At 44.7% G+C, this 24908-nt stretch overlaps 1 protein-coding gene across 6 annotated transcripts in view; it reads right to left on the bottom strand.

The window, feature by feature from the left end:
• actn4 (actinin, alpha 4) overlaps window positions 1-24908 on the bottom strand; it is a 55359-nt gene that overhangs the window by 29973 nt on the left and 478 nt on the right. The gene's annotated exons all lie outside the window — the stretch shown is intronic.

The raw sequence follows: 24908 nt of genomic DNA, 5'->3' as shown, positions 1-24908 counted from the left end.
AGTAAAGGGACTTAACGTCACTCTGATCCAAACTACAATTCCAGTTTAAATTCCAAGATAAATGACGACATGTTCATTTATCTGCAGCAGGAAGTTTTCCAGCAGCTGCGTGGAGGCTTTCAGTGTTCTGCTGCTGTTTTATGAGAGGAAACTTTCAAGGTAAAGAGAAAGGAAAGGAGACAGGAAATAAGGAAGAAAAGGGAGGGAAGGGGGCAAAGTGTCAAACGATGTGGCTATTTATTCATTTATTACGTCTCTTCCTGTCTTTGTTACTCAGAGTCCTTCCACGGGTCAGGTTGCACTCACACACAGCCTCCCCGACCTATTTTAGGATCAGTTGGGTCCCCTTACGATAACAGGGCCGCATTTTTATACACAACAGGAACAACATTAAAATATTCATGCAGTAAATAACTGTAGCTCAGGATTTTCCAGCTGGTCTCTGACTCCATGTTGTGAAAGATGTTGGTTTTATTTCTCGCTGACAGAAGGGAAAAAAAAGGAGAAGTTGATCAATCCAGAATTTTTATTTGCAGTCATTCCAACTTGAACCATCGTATCACTCGGCACACACATGGCATAATACCACACTCCCATTTTAATGGTCTCTTGCCCACTGCGTCTGCATATTTACACATTATATGAGGCAATACTGTCCAGCTGTGTGTCAATAAAGACTGCTGGTGACTTGGGCAACGAATCACACAGGCCATCGTTGCACAAAGACATGGTGACACAGCAGCGGCCTGCAAAGAGAATATGGGGCTGATGTGGTTGGCATTTACGTTTCAGGGCTTTGGCTGACGCATTAGGTCGCCATATAAAAGTTTGGGGTCTTAAAATGCTTTTGAGCCATGGAGACTTTTTCCAAACCTCCTGCGATTCTTTGAGCAACTCCTTCATTTTGTTCCGCCCACACTGCAGGAACTACAAACTACTCTGGAACCTGGTTTTTGGGGACTATTTCAGGTCCTACTTTAGGACCGTTACACTCTGGCACATTGGTCGAAATCGGATACTGCCAAAGACTTGATGGCCGAGTGCCAGTTTATTAACCTGACGTAACATTTAGGACCACAAATCCAGATATTAAAAACACACTCCGTTAGCATTCATCAACATCAGCTGTGTAAGTAACAAGTAGATCTACTGAAGTCCATTAGGCCCATAAGCATCAGAGGAAACATCCCTTTGACTCCACATCAGTTTTTACATCATAGGAAAGTTAAGCTAAAGTCCACACCAACCTGTAGCTGCTTCACCTGGGCCACACAATTATCGCAATACTGTTACAGCGGGTGGAGCGAACATTCAATGTGAACCCGTCACAGCGTTGGGTTTAACCAGTCTTCTGGTTCAAACTCTGCTGTCAACATGAAACCCACAAGAAGCACCAAACCCTCAACGGTTAGCAGGCTGTCACATTAGTGATCGTACTGACAGTGTAAACGCACAATAGCAGAAGTTTAAAGCAAAAAAAATTAAATATAAACGGCTTCTTAAAAAGACAGCAATTCGTTTTTTAGAGAACTTTTCTTCTTGTCTTCTAAATTTAAAACTAATAACAATCCAAAGTCTGTGCCATCACTGTGGCGCTTAAAAGGCTACGATAAAACAACTACTGGTACTTAGACGGAAACGGCTGAGTAACTTGCAGTGAAGCAATAAGCTGGTGGAGTAGTCGAGGGTAAACACCACCCAGTTTGTTAACAATAGGCATCAATGATTAACGGAAAAATGGAAAACCATTCGATTAATATCCAACTTCCATCCGGTCCAGAAAGTTACACATTATTAAGTTCCACCACGTAAGCAAGATTTTTCCAAGTTCATCCCACAAGGAGTGTCAACGGAGACGAGCTGAAGACGAGCGAGCAGAGAATCATGTTCTGTTTGTTCAAATAAACCAGTTTGTGTCACAGACTTTAATTCTTTGGTGACAGCTCATAGCAGGAGGCGGCCGCGCGGGGCGACATCTAATGAGGCTCTTCCTGGGTTTAAATGAAGGGACGAGCGGCGATGAGAGACAAAAGGCTCCCAGAGTGGGCTTTGATCTGCTCTCCAGAACAGGAGACCAACCAAACTGGATGAACCAAGCACACAAAGCACGAGTGTTTTATAGCAACTGAGCACACAAAGAAAACGAACAGATTTATTTGCACCAAATGTTGTGCGTTATTGCTTTCCAGATGTGTCTGACTTTTTCCCCCCGTTTGCAGCAGGAGATAAAATTATCCAGATAGGAGAGGGAGGAGGAAAAAAATACATTTTTGTTGTCTCAACTTTGCAGCACTCGCTCCAGCGACTCCACCCTCTTCAGCTGGCAAAACAAACCACAAGCATCTCTGCAAATTTGCTTTTTTTCATGCCTGAGACTGCAGAGTGGTGACAGGATGACGGGTAAAGGTAAGGAGCGGGCTGAGAGAGGCACGCTGAATCAAAGGCGACTGTCAGCTCTGCTGCACACGACAGATGTCAGGAATGCCTGCTATGTTCTTCCTCCCTCAAACTCCCTTTCTAACAAATCTTCACTCTCTCCCCGTCTCCTTCCTCCTTTCACCATCATTCTGGTTCATGTCAGCTTGTTCCTGTACACACAAATCACTTGACAGTGAGAAAAGCTCTTGTAATGCATCCTTAAGAAATCTCGGTTGTGCAAGTAGCTGTTTGGCAACACAGCATCGCTCAGATTTAAATGGAGGACATAAAAGTGGGCTATTAAACATGATCACATAAACAGTTCAGTCCAAACAGAGAGTCAGTGGCCGAGATGATCACAAGGTGGAGCTGGGGCTGCGGTTTCTTTACGTTCCTGTAATTATCAAAGTGAAGGACCTCTCCAGCAAGCAAACGAATGCAAACACTCCTTCACAAATACGTTAACAGAAACTCATGAATGGAAAACAAGATCAAGGCAGACCTTACAACCTAGGCGAAAAGTAACAATTTTTTTTTTTTAATGTAACATTTTGGTTTTTTTATTAATGTTTTAATGATAAAAGATTCAGGCCAGTAATCGAAACATTTTTTGGTATTCATCCATTCTTACAGAAAATTAAGACGTGAAACTAAACCATGGATTTCTTACAGATCTTCATTAAAAGGATAAACGTGGAATAAACCCAAATGTGCAAAAGATGATCATCATCTTGAAACATTGTGCTTGTTTACACCGATTTAAGAGGACCTTCAGAGCTGCCACAACAAAATAAGAGCATCTGTGCTGAATCTGGCACAGAGCAATGACCACAGTGACACACACACACACACACACACACACACACACACCATGAGTCAGAGGATCTCTGCAGCTGAAAGGAACAACATGGACGTGTGTGATCAGCTCACAGAAGCGCTGAGAGGAGATAAATGGCATGAGACAACAATCAGATTCACAGAGAGCGACTCAGCCTTACTTGGCATCAGTATTTCCCCCTAATTGTGTGTCTGTTTTTCTCATATCACACCATCACTTCTTTTTCTCCTCAGCCAATCAGCAGCCAGCTAATCCACTTCCTGTCTTTAGAGGCGCAGCACAGGAAACGGGGGGTGGAGGATGTCCATGCTAATTCTCCAGGAATGCAGCAGAAGAATCCAAGCGTGCAAATGTAAAACATTAACCGGAGAGCTCGTCAAATCGAGCATCTGAAGTCGCGTCCTTCTGCCCACTGACGCATCTGAAGGAGGGTGAGCTCAATGAGAAGGACGCTCGGGAAGTTGTAAAGGCCGCGATGAGTCAAAAGGAGCGGCCCGGCTCACGTAGAGAGTGAACTCACTGAGAAAGAGGCGACTGGGCTGCATTCAACAGATCTCTGGGACGCTGAATCCCAGAATCCCTTAAAGAAAGTTGACAGTGCGTGAAACCTTACAGGCTGAAAACTACAATCTCGCGTGTCCAAAAAAATCAACGCAATGATTTCCAAAAAGCAGGAGACACTCTCTGCCTCTCACTGAACACCATTCTTCACTTTTGGGAGGCCACACCTCAGGTGCACTACAATGCTGTGCAATAACGGCAGGTGTTGCAACGACTGACATCATTTTACAATCAGGGGCGTTAAAAGACACCCAAGAGCTGCCACCGAATGACTCAGCCAACCTCTTTATCCTGCAGTGCATGACCTGAGGAAGTTTGACTTTATGATGTCAGGAAACATTTCAGAAGCGTGACACATCCAGCAAACACCTTGGCCAAAGTTTCTATAGTTTCCGTATCTTCAAGACTAAATACGCAGAGCTGAAAACGAGCACAATAGACTCAACGAGAGCTGCTTTCTTATCCTGTAGCAGATACGGATCCCGTTCAGGCGCCTGCTCAGACCAAGGCGGGGTTTGTGGATACACCTGAAATCTATCGTACCTCCACACGTTCAACTGGAACCTCGTGGAAAGGCGACCGAGAGGAGTTTAAACACTTTTTTGCTCAAGGGAAGTGACCTTTACCCTTTCTTTCCACTAAATCTGACACCTTATGTTCCTCCTTCAAGTTTCAAGACAAATAATGACCCTTGCACAGCAACACGCTGCTCAACCTGGCTGCAGATCAACTAAAATTATCACAAGTCAATAGAAGGGAAGGGAAAGAAGAAAGCACTCAGGCCTGTAACTGTTTAACAAATGTTTCCTTTGACCTTGGAGTTGATTTTTTTTGTCTTGTAGCGTAAACCTGTGGGTGCTCCCCCCCCCCGCTATTTTCCACACGTCCAGCTGTTCTGCAGGAGCTGGTTTGAGCTGCCAGAGGCGCAGCCGGTAGCCAAAGTGGTGTTCCCCTTCGTTCACCATTATAAAACCCGAGTGCTCCAATCACTGAATGAGCTGAGGTCATTATTATTACACACCCACTTTTCTCTTTGTGTGTCTGTGTGTTTTTACACAGTCCAAAATCAGGGGTTTGGCAGGCCTGACAGCAGTTGGCAGGGCGAAGCGTCAGCTGTTTGTGTCGGCCTTTTATTAAAACCGCTGGCTGAATCTTTCCAGAGCCCCTCTGACAGTTCTGCGGTTCTGTTGTTGATCAGTTCAGGCAGGAGGAAACTGAATCGGTCCACCAAACATGGCTTTGTTAGAAAGCATGCTGCACAGCCAAACTTACTCAGGTGTCAGTTTCTCCACATTTACAGTTTTGGAACATGTAAATGAGAAAATTAATCAGGCTAATACTTAAAAAATGCCTTCAAAGCAAAGAAAAAGCATTTTCTGAAAATCTATCTGCAGTTGTTACTCAGGAGGCAGAGCAGGTCATCCATTAGGCAGGCACTGAACACCACACTCCTGCTGGGGGACAATCTGAAGGCTCTTTGTTAAAGAAAGAAATATCACATTTATGTGACAGAGGCGTCTGCTGATAATGGTGGTGTGAGGTGCAGGAGAGCACACGTCTCACTCACATCGAGTCAGTGTTGATCAAGTCATCAGCAAATACCAAATAATTTAACTCATTGGGGTTTTTACTAACGTGATGAGATGTTTATCGCCTCCTGGCTCTTACTGCCTGAAAGCTGAATTTCTAGGAACACATGGAAGTTATTTATTGTTTATATCTACAAGAGAAGGTGACTAATAGCCCATAATACTAGGTGTGTACCTATAAATCTGTGAGTAACTATAATGTGCCGCTCTTACAGCCGTGATAGGGAATGATGATCTGCCGGTTCATATAGCAGCGTTTACATTTGTACAACCACTCAGAGCAGCTTGGACGAGCACATAAGGAGTGTTCCCACATGCACGTGCAGCCAGGCACTGTTCTGCATGCAGTGCTCTTTATTGAAAGGTGTGCATTCACTGGTCAAAGTTTGCAACATTTGTCTGTCTGTCACACTAGCAACTATATTTTTTTGGAACTTGTCACACCTCTGACCACACATAACACCAAATTCTTCCTCATGCATCAACACTCTTCCTCCTATTAGCCGAACAAGCCCCGCCATGTAGCCAAAGACAGCAACCACAATGACTACGACCATCGTGAGTGCAAACACCTTCATTACCTGAAGGCACGAAAAGCACTCAGAAGCAAAAGTTAGGGAGTGCATGATTCGAAGCCCAGTGTTTGAATTATTGATAATATTTATTTATCCATCTTTTATCCAATTTAGGGTTGCTGGGTGGGGGCGGCTGCATGTCTGCATGTCTCAGGACTGTGAGAGGAAGTGACAGGACACAGGAAGCGCATGCAGGGAGAACAGTCCCAGGTGGATTCAAACCCAGGACCTTCTTGCTGTGCAGCAACAGTGCATATATACATGATATATACATGGAGCAATCATCAGCTGCCTTTCCAGGCAGTTCCTCGTGTCGTAGACTGACTCCAGCTCCACCGATGAATTGTAGGTCGCGACATAAACCAGCTTGTCAGTTGGAGAAACAGTCTGCAGAGCTGCTGAATGACATTCAACAATCATTGATGAGTTTAAAATCATCTTAAGAGTCTTAAAATATATATATTTAATTAGCTGTTAATGTACCTCAGCAGCTCATCCGAGTAAGTACGGGGCTGTGTGGGGAAACACTGAGTAACCAACAGCTTATTTCTCACTTGAAAAATGTTGACCAACATTGGTTGCATTAACGAGCGTGCAATCAGTTTTGTTTTTCTCTTCACACCACAGAACCTGCAGAGTGTAATTGTAACAATGACTGAAAAAAGACAACCTGAAACCAGCTGAAGCCTGTTAGAGGAAGTTATTGGTCAGAGAAGAGAAATAATATGTGTGAGAACCAAACTTCACCTTCCTGCTTTTAGAGCTCTTGGTAATGAACTTCAAACACAATTATGCCATCACAGTTATCTCACACTTCAGTTTTATTTCTTTTTTTGACACATGTGAAATGAGTAAGCTCTAAACTCTGTGACAAGACAGTTACTCAGTGCTGGGTTATTTTAATCATTAAGGCAGAAAAAAAACTACAAAGCAGTCAGCTCCCTCCATCAGCTACAATCAGACAATCGAGCAATAAAGCAGAGGTCGTGGCAGGATAACCGCCCGGGACGTTGAGCAAACGGGGAGCAGAGCGATGAGCAAAGAAGGGAAATGATGGTGTGTGTGAGGAAAGTCTGCAGACGCTTGATGTCAGAGTGTAATCTGTGCATGTGTGGTATGAGAAGCATGGCATTTCCACACCTATAAATCTTCATAGTTAGCATTTTTATGTTGCTCGTGTGCTGCTGATCTCATCCAAAGACAACTCAGTGACGGCAGCCTTCACCTAAACACACACAAACACACCTCAGACGGGCAACGAACAGAAACGCAAATATTTCTTCTAGCAACAGAAGAAAATATTAAAAGGTGAATCATGTAGCTCGACAGAGATGAAGGACGAATAAAGGAACTCGTGTGTGTGTGTGTGTGTGTGTGTGTGTGTGTGTGTGTGTGTGTGTGTGTGTGTGTGTGTGTGTGTGTGTGTGTGTGAGAGAGAGAGAGAGAGAGAGTGAGAATGTGGCCAAACAGGAGTTTGAGGCCAGCCCAGTTGCCCAGCAGCAGACAGCATTGTCACACTAAAATGCTCTTCCTGCCCCTCCTCCTGCTCACTACATGCTGTGCGCTTTTACCTTATAAGGAAACACATTTAACTGCCTGTCACCACGACAATGGTGATGTAAGAGGGCAGCAAGGTGCACCCCCCGCCGACACTCACAGGCAAAGAATGGACCTGCATGAAGAGATTTAAAATAAATGATATCACACACAGGCGTGCACTTTCCATTTGCAGCTACCTGTGTGTGTGTGTGTGTGTGTGTGTGTGTGTGTGTGTGTGTGTGTGTGTGTGTACACAACTGCAGGAATGTGAAACATGGAGCCACAGTCCACCTTCTTGTCTCCTCCCTTTGCTTCCTAAGAAGCAACAGAAACAAACAGAAGATAACGAGCAGAAAGACGGGCGCTTAAAGCCGTGGGACGAGAACGAGTTTGGTTGGAGACGTTAAAAAGTTTGCTCCCAACATCCTACCAGTGACAGCAGGCCTGGGTCAACGAGCATGGGTGGCTAAGGGAGTGCACACATGTCCTTAAATAGCCTCGACTCCCACGAACGTTCCTGAGTTTAATATTTAACTTCTTGTTCACTTTTTTTGCTCCTCTGTTAGTTTCAATAAACCTCATCATGAAGAAACACTGAGCTTAGAAAGGAGATATCTGACTAATATGGCAGCCAACGGAACAAAAGAAAAAGCTGGTTACTCGTTAACAAAACAAGGAACACACTCACACTGTCAAACCTGAGCACAATCTAAAGGAAGCGATTAAACACTGTCCTCACAAACATCTGTTAATCAAAGCTAACGTGACAGTGTGTGTGTCATTAGCACCGCTAGAAGCAGTGGCCCTTGTTTCTTGGGAGGCTGATGTTCACACAGCTGTGGGAAATGTGATGATGTGTGGCGGCTGAATGCAAACTTTAAATGTGTCGTGGGCTGTGTTAATCTATGGCATCCAGTCAATCAGTGGCCGACATCACTCTAATCAATGACAGTTCTTTGTCTTCTTTCTACAGCGGCGCAGAGTCGACGCTCTGGTGTGGTTAAATCACTAACGCCATCTCACTGACGCTGATAGAGTTCAGCTGTGTTACTGCAGCAGGCAGGAAAAAGGATGTGACAGCTACTGATAACTTAATAACTTTAGCACTAACAAAGGAAGTGACGGTACCAAAGATGCAGGAAATACTGGAGCTGAAACCAACACATGGATCATTTGCTGTAAGAGCCATTTAGTGTTTATGTGAGGTGATATATAGTAAACTGAACTCTGACCAAACTGAAACCAAACAGAACAGCTCAAAGTTATAAAAGTCAGCGTGTTATAAAAGAGACGAAGAATGGAAACGTAGATTTGTGAGGCTGTTCTATAAGAAAAACCTAAATAAAACAGGAAATTCATTTTAATAAATTCAGAAAGAGTTAAATAAAAATCAGATCTCAAAATGTTCAACATGAAATGAGTTATTTTTATGCACCGTCCCCACAGACTGTAGGAACTTCCTGATGCTGAGCTCAGAGGGTCCAAACCTGCACCCAGAGCAGCACATTGTTTGTTCCTCCGAGTTTCCGCTTGTTGATGACCCTACAAGCCACCCACACACACACACCCACACGGTCCCGCTCAGTCACACATTCCTGAGCTCACCCTGCCCTTTATAGCTTTGTGAATCACCAGCACTGTGACTCTGACACACACACACACACACACACACACACACACACACACTAAGCTGATCCTGAAGCAAATCAGCATGTAAATGGACATTACTGTAAGGAGCCTTTGATCAGAAACACGTGCTTTAACTCGCACATTAAACAAATATGTCCGTCTGCCTTCTTTCATCTGCCTCCGAGTGATGCTGAAAACGAGTCTGTGCATCTGTTGCTTCTGGGCTCGGCTGCTGTATTATCAGGCCGCTCTAACAGCTCCCAGAAAAGCCTTCAGCTGAGCGTCAAAGGTGCTAACAGGGACTAGAAGGAGCAGCCATATTGCTTCCACAGCAATACAAAAACCCGAACGATCAGGCTCCTTCATGAGGTGACCTGAAACATCCCACAGTTCTGCTCCAAGGGTTTGATTTTGCTATAAAAATAAAACTATACACACAATTTAATTCGATCAGTCTCCACGTCAGACACAGAGGCAGCTTAAGAGACAACTGTGTGTGCAACCAGCAGTTAACTTGATAATTACCTATATTAACCGATTCATTTAAATCTAGAAACTATTGTGAGAGAAAGTTCGGCTCCTCCTTCTCTGGATTTATGTCTTTGCCCAGTTCAACATCTTGTAAACCCAAAATGGTTGCACAGTGGTGATCATGAATCCACACACACTCCTCCCACACTAACCTAAAACCTTAAGTTGATTTAATGCAGTGATCCTCATGCCCCAGATACACTCGTGAGGCTGAGCTCTTAAAAAACACACCAGCACACAGTAGACGCAGCACCCCCCTCTGAGCCCCTCAGGGTGCAGGGCTCAGTCAAGGCAGCTACCACTGTGCACAGGTCGGGTCTGTTGGGAGGGGGCTCCGAAAACTCAATGTAATCCTTTTAAAATGACTTTCATATTACAGCATCCCCCACTTGTCCTGCAGCTATGGAGCAGCCAGGATGTGCAGACAGTGAATCAGTGACAGTCTGATCCTCTCGACCACTTTCTCTGTCTGCAGACAAAAGCTGCTTGATTAGAACTGTGTACAAAATCAACACTCACTCATTCAAATTAGGATTATGTTGTATGCAAAAATCAGACGCCTCTTTTAAAACAAACTCAGTTTTTACAAAACGCATTTGAGTCAAATCTGTTAACAGTGGATTATTCTGTGGAGCCGGACACGAGCGACAACCTTCTGAGAAATGAATGATGTGACAGAAACTGCAGTTCCTCTACTGTCCACTTGAGTCAGTCCCCAAAACTTTACAGTGAAAATAAACACATTTACAGCCTGCTACAACAACCCGGTTTGGTTTCTATGGAGACCATCTTCCTAACAACAGTCAGCTGTTTAACTAGAATTAAAACTAAAAGATTATTATGGGTGTAGTTGCTTTGACTGAGAGGTGGTGCTGATAAGGCTGCTGGACATCTGCTAGGCTTCATCTTGGCAACTTCAAAGCACTGAACTGGAGCTCCGGGCTGTGTTTGTGGTGCTGGAGCCTTTGGAAACATGCAATGAAACAAACGATACGAAACGATTTGGTGACTGAAGTTCTATGATTTAAATTTTATGCAGCACAAATGTCTGTGGATGCAGCTTTCCAGCATTAGCTGATAATCTAAATGTGATCACGTCTGGCTTTATCAACACATACGCTGCTGAAAATCACAGCACCAAAAGATAAATAATAAAAAAAACAAAATCACAGTTCAAACCGACGACTACGCCCATCTTTCATATAGCCTCCATGGCCAGATCCTTCAGTTACACAGACATTCAAACTGTAACATCTCTTTAGCCTGTGGGGAAAATAGTATTTAACACAGCGTTCATATCAAAGCTCCGAGCAGGATGCTCCGATGGTGCTGCACGTCCAAGCTGCCTGTGATGAAAACGCTAGAAGAGCCAGATGCTGAACTTCCTCTTGAACGTTTGCACCTCAGCTGTGTTAGCGTTTATCTGGTTTCCTCCGCTTCACTTGTAAGAACTAAGCCTTGCGTCTCTCTGTGGCTTCTCAGATTTGAACGACCTTTGACACAGATCAAAAATAATCACATCTAAATTTTTGTACTTATGGGCGGCTGCAGCTGAAATCACAATTTACTCTTAATGTTGCCATATTTCATGGATTTTTTAGGTCTGCAACACATTTATTTGTACAGTAATGAAGTCTGAGTGTGTGGGAGGCTGAAGGTGAGAAAGCTGTTTGTAAGATGATGTAAGATTTTTATACTCGAGGTTTTTTTAGCCTTCGTGCCCCCTTTGGGAGTGAGATGCTGCTGGTGCAGACTAAGTGGCATCACAGCTGCTGATAAGCTAGTTTCTTTAAAACCTGTTATAAAATTCAATAAAGAAATCCTGATACATACTTTGGTCATGCAGCTTACCACGGTCGCCATATTAGCACCACAGCTCTGCTTAAGGGCTGTTGCTAAGCAACACAAGAGTACAGCATCTTATTTTTAGAAGGTTTAAAACGCATCTCAGGACCTGATGTCCAAAGAAAAACTATTCTGCTCTTTAAATATCTGCACTTCTGTCCTCCTGTCGTTTTACAAAGCAGAACATCTGGAAATTTGCACCGCTCCATGTTTGCATGGCTGCCAGACTGAAAGTAAAAATAACGCTTCAGCTTCAGAAAGGCGCTAAAATGTCAGCAGAGAAGCTGTGATACTGCGGTCGTGAGTTCAGCAGGAAATGCTGCGGCTTAAGAATCGAGCCCTCGTGTCTCCACAGCTCTCACACACACACACACACCAGATATAAAGCTATGCCACTATGAAGCTACTCCAGAGTATCCTGATGTGTGTTAACTGCACGTGCATGCTGCTGTGTGCTCCCACAGCACTGTGACTCAGAGGAGAGCCAACAGAGGGATCTTTGTTAACTGGGGGGGAACGGTAGCTAAAATAATCCCCTGCAGGCCAGCTTTGATTGGATCAGACAGGATAGTAAGCTCGTGGCCGATGGCGCAGAGGACTTCCCTGACCCACATTGAGACCAGCGGCGAGTGGCGAGTGGTGTGACTGTGCACTGCAGCAGCTGGATTCATATGTTAACTGACAGCTGAAAATACTTTAAGAACAAAGTGATGAGAAAAAGACGGCCCCCTGCTGATTTAGCGTCGCTCTAACTACTTAATTGCTTCTGTTTTCTGTATGTAATAATTGTAAGCGTGCATGAAGACAAGTGTGCGTTATTCACAAACGTTTAACGCTGCTAATGTGACAGCTCAGATAAAAACTGGAGGCCAATTATTCCCTGTTGTGTGCTTCCATTCAGCGTACAGTCGGCCTGATCTGCAGGCATTCCCTCCGCTCTTTGCCCGCCATCTGGTCCATTAACGCAGGGGTGACACACAGACACAGTATCTGTCTGTCTCTCTGGCCTGACTCAGAGGACTCGTCTGACTGTTTGCGTGTGCAGTGACTTTATATTTAAAAACCACACAAACCTCAGAGCCTTCCTTCCCCTTTATTCACTACTACGACTCCCGAGAAGTGAACTCGGAGCTGCAGTTCCATCGTCTTTGCTCTTTACAGCTGAGGCCTTTACATCGATAACTGCATTTTTAAGTTCAATGAACAGATTATTTCTCCATGCTTATGCTATTAAAAGGAGACTTGGACTCTAGAGTAGCTTTGCATGATTCACAGATCAAAATAATCCTCATTTAGAACTCCAGTCTGAAACGAGGCATCTTAACTCCTTGTCTTTCAAGCAGGCTTCTTTCTGATTGGCTGTCCATCATAAAAAGGTTTAAACAGCAGGTGGGTGGGGTTTTAAGACTGCCTGAGATGACCATATAAGGATTTTCTGCAGTCTGTGACATCAGATGAAACTGACTGAAGTCTCACTATTTAATACGAGCATCGTCACCACAGAAACTGAGGAAAAAGACAATTTCTGAGCACATGTTGGGTCATATCTGACTGAAAAAAAATAATATTTCTTTCCAAAAATCGTCTTTATTAAGTTGCAGCAGAAAAAGTAAAGAAGATTAACCGTTTCCCACTTTTCAGTTCAGGCCCTGAGGCCCAAAGCAGCAGCATGTTTGGAGCCTCGACTTCTCAGCTGCATAAACTGACAATGAACCTGCAGTAGATGTTTATCAGCCATCTGTCTTTAGCTCTCTGCATTTCGCTGCCTGCGAGTCTAAATCCAGTCTTACACTAACAGGCTGACATAATCCTTTAAAATACATGATTTCCTGCTTCCATCTTCACTTCTGCTCCTGTTCTCTGCAGAACAATCAGGAACCAATTTAAAGTCTTCATTTCAGTTAAACCCCACTGCACAGACCACTTTTGTTCATTCCATTCATCCAAAGCTTTAGCGGGATTCTCGGCGGGACCCTCCTCATGAACAGGCTGAAGCTACGATCAGGCCCCGGGCTGGTCTTGAAGATGCCTGAGCAAAAGCATACCCCCACACTGCCCACTGCTACAATCACATCGATGCAAAATAACACATTTAGAAGAGCCATTGGCCAAAAGGCCTAAAAATAGCAGCAATGTCTCTCCTTTTGTCTGATTCTGTTGCCTTAACGACACTGGCTAAGACAGAAGGGGAAAAAAGAGAAATAAATTCAGAGAATCACAGTGCAGAGGAAAAGTGCTGCGCGGGATTATCAGGGGAACCGAGCACCCGCGCTTTAAATGAGCACACCACAACCTGAAGGCCAGGCACAATCAGTAAATATTTAATGCGCCTTTTATGTGCCCTGAAACCAACACAGGCTCCACTGATACCCCGCTGAAAGGTTTCTGCTTCAGGTGTACAAGCAGTCCCAAATTTACCTTAAAATTCTGCGCCAAGCATAACAATGGCCTGACAGTCATTTCCATGTGCCTGTCTAATCGCTATGCATTCGCTACAATGAGAAATTAAAAACGCTATATGGATGCTTTACATGAGTCTGGGTGGACTGGCATGGCGGTTTGTCAGAATTAGCAGCAGAAAAATGATACTGATCCCAGCAGAGTCAACTCTTTGTACATTTCTTGGAAAGCAAGACACTTCTGTGTGTGTGTGTGTGTGTGTGTGTGTGTGTGTGTGTGTGTGTGTGTGTGTGTGTGTGTGTGTGTGTGTGTGTGTGTGTGTGTCCCCGTCCCTGCAGGGTTCTCCTCTTCACCTCTTCGCCCAGTGTCCCAGTTTGAAAGCTGTTAAATAAAACAACAGGAGCTCTCGGAGGAAATCGGAGACAAGCGCGCAGGAAACAAACACGCGCATGCACAATTAGATTGAATCATGCTCTGTTTGCCTCATCGTCACTCCTCTTACTGAGTTTTTAAAGTCATAGATCGAGGCACTGGTCTCGACACCACAACAAAGACTAACCGATGTCTGCAGAGCTTCATCGGGTGATTCCCCATCAGGGTCGAGTTCGGTTCAGAGTTTCCACACAAAAAAAAGGCAACAAATACAAGAAAACATCCATGATTCAGTTCACTCATCACTGATTAGGATGCCTCAGGTGTATTAATGACTCTGCAAAAATATGTAACTTTTTTACCATTTCATTTTTTCATGTTTGACAATCTACTCTCTACAACTAACCAGGCTAGTGCCGAGCCTTCCTTGTGCTTCTATAATGGGACTCTAACAGAGCGTGGTGCAGGTGTGCCATGTCACTAAGATCAACGTCTAGCCCACAATCTCTCAGGTAGCCGAGCAGCACTGACCGATGTTGGCGAGGACAACAAAGGTTTAAATCAAAGTAAACAAAATTTCCCAGCTGCCCATCTCATCCAGCTTAACCGTGCTTAGTTTCTTAGTTTAAATCTCTGGATGCTTTATTGTCATTCATGTCCAGGTGACAGCAGCGGTTTCTTTAAAGCCGGTCTAATTGTGTCAGAGCTCTGCAGCCGTCAGACTGTGAGGCAGTGGAAACTCCAAATCCAGCTAAACATGCTATCCAGATGTGTGTCTAAGACCCAGATGTAGCGCGAGGCTTTACCATCCCAGCTCGCGTTCTGTTACTACACTAGTACTGTGTGTGTTTGTGTGCGTTTTCTTATCTCGCTCACACACCCAGACCGGAGGGAGAATAACCTGTTTAGGTGTGGCTAAACATTCAGCTCTCCATCAGGTATTATTCTACAGAACAAAAATATTATTGGAAGACCTGTTTTCTCTTTAAGGTTATGACCTGAAAGCAGCAAAGATGATCAGCTGTGCACAGCTGCTCTAGTTCAAGTCCCCATGAAATCCATCCGAGCGTAAACAAAGGTGATTGGAGCAGTTTAAAACGTATTTGTTAGCATTCTGTCTCATTTAAAACACCCTCGTTCATATTTGTTCAACCTAAATCACAGCCAATCTGGACTATCATGTGCCTATTAATCCCTCTCCCCACCTATCTGTCAGATTTGGGTATAAGCTTGTCATCGGAGCCTGGATGTAATCTCTGAGCGGGCAACAGCAGCTGCAAACAGATGTTGCCATACGACCACACGGGCCTCCAGGAGACGACCTGAAAAATACAAATTTAACCCATTTCCATACAAACATTTCGGACAATTTCAGGAGAATCTGGCTCGCATACTCTGCATAGTTTTCCCTTCTCACATGCAGTGAACAGCAGGAAATAATCTGCTTTAAACAGTCACATTACTGTCTGTGAAGGTTCTGTGTTCTGTGAAGTCACATTACTGGAAACTCTCCACCCAGCTCAGGTGAGTGAACACGAAGGAAGGCACCCAGTCGTTGACTTTCTGTACTGGGACCTAACCTCTGCTCTGACATTTGCACTTCCACGGGCACCTCAGTCAAGAAATGTGTAGAAAAGTTCAGAGCTGCAGTGCAAGTGCGAAAACTGCTTCAGCCAACACTTATGTCTGCAAGTGCTGACACGCTGAGGTCTGATCTGCACCGAAATATCACCCATTTCACAAGAATCACACCTACTCTTTAAAAACAACCTGCTAATTTGAGTCACGGGCAGGTGAGCGACACAGATCTCACCAATAAACAGACAAATAAAAAGAAGGCTGTTTTTTAGCTGATGACGCATCTGTAGAGTCCCTGCAATGTCAGGTTTGCTGAAATAAACTAATAGGAAGAAAAAGGAGGAAGCTTTTTAAGCATATTTGTTTAGTTCTGCAATTCTTTGCACTGACAAAGCAACACCAACCATATACACATGCATTGTTTCACACTGAAAATGGCACCTTAAAAGTGCCTCTTAAGACACATCCAACTATAGCCTCCAACGTAAGAAACAAAACCACGCGTCGGCCGCTCCGTGGCTGCAGACGGCAGTCTGAAATAGCAACAGTGAGAACAAGGTTTTGCTTCATGCTCCTCAATTTCTTTTATCAAATTTTCATCAAATTCCGACTCTCTCGCTCCCTCACCGGTGCAGGATGATGGCAGAGCTCTGAAGTGCTGTTTCCAAAAATAAAGAGGCTGCAGAGCGCTGTGCAGCCTCGCAGATACGGCAGCGTATGACTGCTTCCTGCACTCTGCAGCCATGGAGACAGGCGAGAGATGCTGGAGCAAGGGCAGGTATTGGAAGATACGTTTTCAGGGTCACCCAGCACCAACTAACTTGATCCTGCTGCTGTTTTGGTGATGCATGTTTGGTTTTTTATTATTAACTGCTGGCTTGACTGCAGATTTTGTCTGATGCCGAATCTCAATCAGGCGCATTCAGAGGTGATGCGAGCTAAGATTACTGTGGTCTTGAACACAGATGCAGTGTTTGAGGAACTTTTTCCAACACCACACTGTTCTCGGTTTGTTCCTCAGTTCATGCCCCCGGTTCCTGAACGCACCATGCAGAGCCGCTGTGCAGTGGGGGCGAGCACATCAGGAACTAGTGTTTAACTGTGCAGTGTTTACCAGCAGCCTCAAACAGACGAGCCCACAGCTATGGGGCTCTGCTGGTAATGGGGGGGGGGGAACCTCACTTTTTAACTGCTCCCAACCCCCTGCACCAAGACCCACAATATAATGACGCCCCCACCCTTCACACACACACACACCTAAACACACATCCCTTTCTTCTGCTGCTTTCCTCCAAACAACCCCCCCCCCCCCCCCCACCGGGTCTGCATTAGAACACACACATTGAAACAGAGGAAAGGCACATCCAGTGTTACTCTGTGCAAAACTTATGACATGAGGAGTGACGACCCTAAACCAAGGATCCGCTCAACATGAACCCCATTCATCAAAAATCATCAATTAATTGTTGCAGAATTGTTATTTGTACAAAAAGAACACGACTCATTTTGGTCGTGTCCCACCGTCAAATCACCGTCATCGACTGCAGATGATGAAATTAAGTGGGTTATGTGCATCTACATCAAGTTCATCAGACTGCAGAGAAAAAGGAGGACCACCACCAGCTGTAGTCCAAGATGGTGGAGTCTGAGTTCATCCACAGGACTGGAGACTTGAGATCGATTATCTTCAACAGTTTGGTTCACTAACAAAATGCAAGTTAAAAATCTAATTAAATCCACAGCCCTAATCAAAGTACTTCCCCAAAACAAATGTTCCAACTGGGTAGTATTTAATAATTCCACCGTTTACACGCCCACAAGCTCAGTGATCTCCACCACTGAGGCTTTTCAGCTCCACTCTTTACTCAAATGAACTTTAGTCTTGCGAAATGAAACATTTAAGAGTGTTTTAACTAGACACCAACTGTCAGAAGCTAAATGAGCACAGGTCACATCGCAAGACAGTTGACATTTCTAGCACACATTTGGTTTGGGTTTCAGAAAGTCACACCCCGATCACAGCCTGAAGTTTCCATTAACTGATTCATTTAAAAAGGAAGAAAACGATAGTAGCACCCAAAGCTGAGGGGGGCTCGTCAAATACAGAACTGAAACAGCAAGGCTGAAATCTGCAGAGGTTTTGCATGTGCTCTTGATAAGTGGCTAAACAGCACCTCACAGCTATCAGATTGTAGTGTAGAGAAAACTTTACCATGATGCAAAGCATTAGATTCGATTAGATGTCAATAGAAATATTGGACCTTGAACTGCTAACAGCTTAACACAACGGAAAGTGGATAAAAGAACTTGCAGAGAACCAGTGCGTTCCCCTCAAATCCCATTGTAAAGGATGCACTTAAGGGGGTCCTAAGCTCCGAGTTAAAGACCATCAACATGCAAACTGGCAGGAAACCAAACGGAAATTCTTAGTCTCCATTGTTGCCAATTTCAATTCATCACTGGGAAATGCTATTTACTAATCCTCATAACTATGCGCAATAGCCAAGAAGCAAGCTTGTGAACAGCCACAATTAGTAAGAGATCCGAGGTTATGTCAGCCAGAAACTGAACCCGGGGATTTGTGGTCTCCACGACATTCAGACAAACTCGAGTCCCGAAACACAAAGACTGTGGGAGGCAAACGGACCGTAAAGAGATCTCTTTGTAAGACAGACACATTAGGCTCCACCGCCTCTACACACAGGCCTACAGCTGACCAACATCAATAGCAGCCCTGGGCTTCACGGGTGCTATGATCTCACAGCTGATTGGATGATGTGACGGCCAATGACTGATCTGCACTTTGAACTTGACTGCTGCTCTAGAAAGAAACTAAATGGTTCCAAAGTGCAGCCAATGAAGTTAAAACAGTTTCTACAAAAAATATTTTTTGGCGCCATGACTTCCACCACATCGTAACTGCCTTCAACCCCACCCCACCGAACCCCCACCCCCTCGAGCAAGTACCCTTTGCCCCCAAGGAAAGTTCTCTTTTCCACCACACCGACCACATCTGCAATCCCCCCCCCCCCCCCCCCCCAATCCCAGGCAAAAACAGGCCACCCCGCCCTCCTTTAGTCCAAAACCCCCTCCCACTGGCCTAACAGGCTATAACAGGCCACCAAAGGAATGTTTCCCCCTGCGTGCTCTCTCACCGCCGCCAATGGCAGAACAGAGAGGAAGACAAAGGGGGAAACGGAGAGGGGTACATTCCTCGCTGCTCGCTCTGACTGTCTGCGTGACTGACTGGTTTGTTGTTCAGGTTCACAAGCTGATTCTGGGTCACGGTCAGCTGTGGCACAGGCCTTTCCCACAGCTGACCTGGAAGCAGCTGGTAGCAAGAGAATAACTGAAAACTGCATTTCCATCACCTCCCATCGAAAAGGTCAACTGGATGTACGATTAAAACAAGAGGGCACAAATTTACAGCCTCAACTAATCCATCTGCTTCAAGCACACGGAGCACTGAAACTACACCAGGACCATCACGACGAGGCCTCACTAATCATTATTTTATTGCTACCCACCTTAAGTGCTGCTTACTTTTACAGGCCAATGACTGTTTACGCTTTAAATAAGAAATAAATAAATTTAAAAAAAGATAAAGATGCCCTTTACAAGTCCGCAGAGCTCATAATCTCTTTAAATATTATAACGCGAATGGCAGCAAACTCCAGCCTGCTCTCATTCACAGGGCGTCGAATCCTGACATTTTGTAAAACCTGCTGCTGTTTCACTGATAAGCACAGAGTGGCCTTTGGTGCCACAATGCAAACTGTCATAAAAGGAGGGCGCAAAGGTTACCCTCTCATATAGTTAGTAAGTGCAGTTTTTAACATTCAAGGTTAATGATGATGATGATAATAATAAAAGTTAACCAGGAAACTTTTAATCCCTAAACTTTCCAGGTGACGGGAAGCAAATGTGAAAGCAAACAAACATAAAAAAAAGTTGTAAACAACAACTTTCCAACGGGGACATGAACATGGACTCTTCTGATGCACCTACAGCGTGCCGTCTTTAAAAAGACCGCCAACATCTCTCTGGTCCAAAAGCAACGTAGTCATTTGTGAAGACACTGACGCCAAAAGACAGTTTCTGTGCGTCTCTCTGCAAAGGGAACGTGTTGCCTAGTTTAAAGATTTTGTCCATTGAATGTGTGTTAACAATGAAATTCCAACAAAAACTGAAGTTCTGTCGGGCGCTGGGGGGGTGGAACAGTGCCGTTTTAACTAGAGACCAAAACAAGGAAGAGGTTTTGTGCCACCAGAGACAAGCAACCTCACTAACCTGTGTCATCATGTCGAGCAAGATCATCCACTGAAATCTAAAGTCGTAGATTCATAAAACAGGCAGCAAACTATTGTATCAGCTCCTTCACACGTAAAGAAATGAGCTTTTCTACATTTACTGTGAGCAAATACGAGACGTCTAACATCCAAACCAGGCTGGACCTTCTTTGTTTTGTTTTTTGTAATAATTTCCATTCTTGGCCAAAAAATATATATATAACAAAGGATTACTCTCAAGGGACTTCCTGATTAAACAAAAGCTTTAACAAATATTGACAGCTATGAACACTGTCCATATTTATGTTTTCTGCCAATATCCCACAGCTATAATTCAATCAATTCTTCCATGTAAGAGACATAATTGCACCCAGTGTCCAAAAACTTAGACTCGAAGACTCTGACTGGCCAATAAAATCCCTTCTTCCCTGATACCACACGTACAGCTACAGTGCATCTGTGTCAGATAAGATATTCCGCTCCTGATTGGTTCACTGTGGTTTTATAGTTGGACAGCGTAACCAGCTGCCCACCTCCAACATAGTAACAGAGACAACAACACAGTACAGTCTAATTGTTTTGGTTTCGTTTTTACTGCATGAGATCATGGTTTGATTTCAGATCAGAACACTTTCTGATCCCTGACCTACTTGATGGCACAGGGATAGCTCAGTAGGTAAGAGTGGTGACCCCATGATCGGAAGGTCGGGGGTTCGAATCCACTGAACGGCTACCCTGAGGTACCGTCCCTACACTCTGATCCCCGGGGGCCCAATGGCTGCCCACTGCTTCACTGAGTGAATGGGTTAAATACAGAGAGGAATTTCCCAACAGTATACATAATTATACTTTATAATAAATTGGATCTTATATACACTTGGTTTATTCTGAACTCTGAAAACCCTAAACATGAAAAACACATTTTTGGTGGTGACATCTTATAAAGCAGCTTTAATTGATCTCTACTTGAACACACGAGCTTCCTCCGATATCCGCCACACCCCAGGCCGATGGTTCCTTTTATTGTCTCCATACTGAGACAATGGTCACCATACTAGTGACCACGGCTGTTTAACAAACAGGCTTTTTAGCCAGACTCCTTCAGACATTTTCAGCTCCCTTCATTCCTTTAAATGTTGTTTTGAAGCAGGAAGGCAGGCTGGGAGAGGGGGGGGGAAAGCAGCCTGGCAGCCTTTGCATGCAGTGTGGTGCAGGATGCATTGTTCGGTCCATTTGTCCTGACAAAAATGCCACTCACAGTTTGTCCTGAGCCAAAACCGGGCCATCTGAACTTTCTTCTCCTTCTTCCAGCCACACAGTCTCCACAGAAAGCATGCGAAAGTGGGCGGCAAAAGAACAAACTATCATTGTGCCCAGCTGCCCACCTTGCCAGCAATGGAAGAAAACTCAGTGTGCGTTTTGTGTTGTTAATGTGAGCACTTGTGTGTGTGTGTGGCGGGGGGGGATGGCTCACTGTAAACAAATTGCACTGCAGAACACATCTGCACCGAAACACATCAACTCTGATTGTAAAGGACTGTTTGTCTAAGAAATAAAAAGCATAATTAACACAGGTATAAAATCACCCCAATGAGCCACCTGACAGGTACTGTAAAATGGAAATGATTCCCCATCTACTGCCCACAACCCTTCAGTCAGTTACAAAGTCTGCATCCATATCACAATCAGTTCAGTACAAATTGGCTGTGAGATTGAAACGGCTGTCAGTGTAGGAAAATAAGCTCCGATAACCATCAGAGTCGGTGACCACAGCTGATTTACGAGAGGAAACATTTCCCAATCACTGCTCCGAGCTCCTGACAGGAGATGAGGGAAGAAAGGAAACTCTGGCATGTAGGTTTCTTTATTTTTGTCTCTTTGCAAAGAAGAAATCTTCACCTCGGCTCTTTCACTTGAAAAACATTTATCAGCTGCTGTTGTCCTTTTTGTGTGAACTATCCCAAAGCTAGTGGTGGGGCAAGTTTCCATTAACCTCAAAGTAGTATCACTTCGATAAATAAGAACAGCCCCTCTCTGGTGATGCCAAGTACTTTACTACTTTCCTCGTTAGCTCATCCACCCACCTGGCCCTGCCTCCTCCCTGCCACGTGACACAAAAAAGTATGCGCAGCCTAACTGTCGCTGAGGAGCTGGATTTGCATGAGCAGTCTGCCACAGCGGCAATAAAAAAAGCCTTCGGTGGCGTCACTGCGTACTTTGGCGTGTTTGGACGTGCGACCGAGCAGCGAGAAAGACTTAATTGCACGTTTGTCAGGCGAGGAGCTTCGTCTGTAACAAACTGCAATTTACTGGACTTGCGTGGGCTCGGTCCAGCTACTCTGGGGTGTTGAGAAATGTACGAAATGGACAACTACAAGGACAAACGCTGCTTCTGCCAAAGAGCTGAAATGACTCTCACAGGAGTCCTGAAACAAGTTATTCTGGTGCAGCATAAAGCCAAATGTCTTCTTTTCAAGCACCTCCTGCATTCGTTTCTCTTTTCTGGATTACTGAAAAGTTTCAGTGTTTGAGTGTCCTCGTGACTCGATGAGGTAGAGCTGCTCTGTGTCCCCAAAATAAAATAAAAAAAGGCCAAACTAATAAAAACCCAGCTGATTTTCCATTCTTATATCACTCAACACTGTCAATGGGCTGCAGGCAGCAGGATGGAAAATGTTGCTTGTGACACACTGCTCCTGTTTTTGACCTTTCAGACTCACCCCTCACACACACAGGGAGGACAAGCCATTCCCACACTCATTATAGCCATTTGTCTCGATATGCTTGCGGGAGGCATATCTACATTTTTGAGTAGTAACTGGCACAGTGAGTTTGAATGAATACACCACAGGAATTTGCCCTTGTACCCCTCCCTACCTCCATCACTCTGGCTAAATGTTTGGCAAGGGGACGCGTCCCCAATCAACCAAATACCCATCAGCCTCCACTGCAGGACCCAACCTCAGCACAGGTCTGTACTGCAGGCCTCCGCTCTGTTAATGATTGTAGGAGAGGTTTTCCTTTACAAGAAACTTTGACCCGTGCGATGTGTGGGCAAACACGCAGAGCGCGCACAGAGTCGCCTAACCTCAGGTGGAGGGAGCGTGATGTCGGCGATGACTAAAATGCTGAGCGGCCTAACAGCAATGCAGGAGTCGAGGCTCGGCATGCCGTCACACCAACAAAAAGTATGTCAGTCATCCAGCCAGTCAATGAAAGAGATACTCTTAATCATTCCTCACTTCAAATTATCTTCCATTAGACCGCCTCGCCGCTCCCTTCTGAAGATTTAGAAGGTAAAGCATTTGATGTGGGAGCGGTTTAGTGGTGTGGTAAGAGCACGGGTGCATCACAGGGCGGGGTAATTAATCGGAAAGTATAAAGTGATTAGTTTGTCTGCATTCTTCTTCCCTACAAAGACCTAATTTGGGTTATTTTACACATCAAGTGCATCCGCTGAACTTCTTCACATCTGCTAGTCTGGACGCAGCAGCAGCTGTCACCCTCAACACCTTCTCATCTGAATTATATCCAAGTTTGGGAGGGCAGTCGTACATCATTATAAGACTAAGTTTAGGATTAATCATGTTACATAACCAAAATAATTGTATTTTTTCCATACTCAAGCAGCTCTAGTGTAACATCATTTATAACCACTTTGCAGAATATCAAGCAGTTCAAGAATAAAAAAGCTAGCTCAGCCATTGCTGAGGAGGAAGAAGAGAAAGATGAGTGGACAGGAAGGGGACCACGTTTCAGATTATTGAAAAGACTCAAAATGTTCTTATTGGGGTCAGAGTGTTGGTGATCTGTGAAGCTGAATAGCCAGATGCACTCACGGTGCCAACTGAGTGGTTTCATGTTATTTGGCTTCTCCACATTTTTGCTGAATAATCCTAAAGCTGGTTTAAATCTGCAGCTCAGGAAGTGGGCGTCCAGAGCTGAGAGAACCACTGTCACACCAGAGAGAAGTGCTCTGCTCGTACAGCATTACTGCTGACAGCTCAGCTTTATTTCATTTTAACACCTTAGCACTGTGGCTTGGGATTAAATAACCTCGATCATCACGGGATCTACAAATCACTATGTAATCATTTGTAACCGATCTCAGAATAGCTGCAATGACCAAAGCACTCTGAAGGATAGAAGAGAAAAAGTTAACCGCGAAAGAATTTCAGTTGCCCGCATATCACCCCAAGCATCTCTCGAAATGCTTGAGAATCCTCAACTTGAAATTCTCTGAATATCGGCCTTTAACGCCACAGTATCGGTCGGATCTTCCAACAATTTTATCGGCCTCCAACCAACCACACAAGCAGGCGTGCCAGGGAGGCGAGCCGCCTGCACGAAGCCTTCGTAAAGTCCGCTGTGCGGTTATCGTGAGGCTGAGCTGTCTGCACAATCACAGCGTGGATTTTTCTGCAACAATGTGGCGCCTTGTTTCCACTCAGAGGAGGGGGGAAAAAAATCACATCTGAAGGAGTGAAAGCTGCAGCTAATATCACACACACACACACTCAGGACTTTTCATTCAGTGATTTAGAGAGGAGGAAACCAGCTTATGTGGGGGGGCTTTGCACCGAGGAGTAGAGCTCGGAGGACCCCCGGGCTGAGGAGAGAGAAGGCGAATAGCACTGGGAGTAAATGCGGGGTTTGTGAAGCTACACCGAGGCCCACACTCGGTCTCTGACCTCCCCATCGCATCCTTCCTCCACTGCCATTTTTCTTTCTGCCCGCCTCCTCC

Source organism: Astatotilapia calliptera, chromosome 14, assembly GCF_964374335.1.
Source record: "Astatotilapia calliptera chromosome 14, fAstCal68.1, whole genome shotgun sequence".
NCBI classification, from domain to species: Eukaryota; Metazoa; Chordata; class Actinopteri; order Cichliformes; family Cichlidae; genus Astatotilapia; species Astatotilapia calliptera.
The sequence above is the reverse complement of the archived record's forward strand: the minus strand, read 5'-3'. Positions and strand labels throughout refer to the sequence as shown.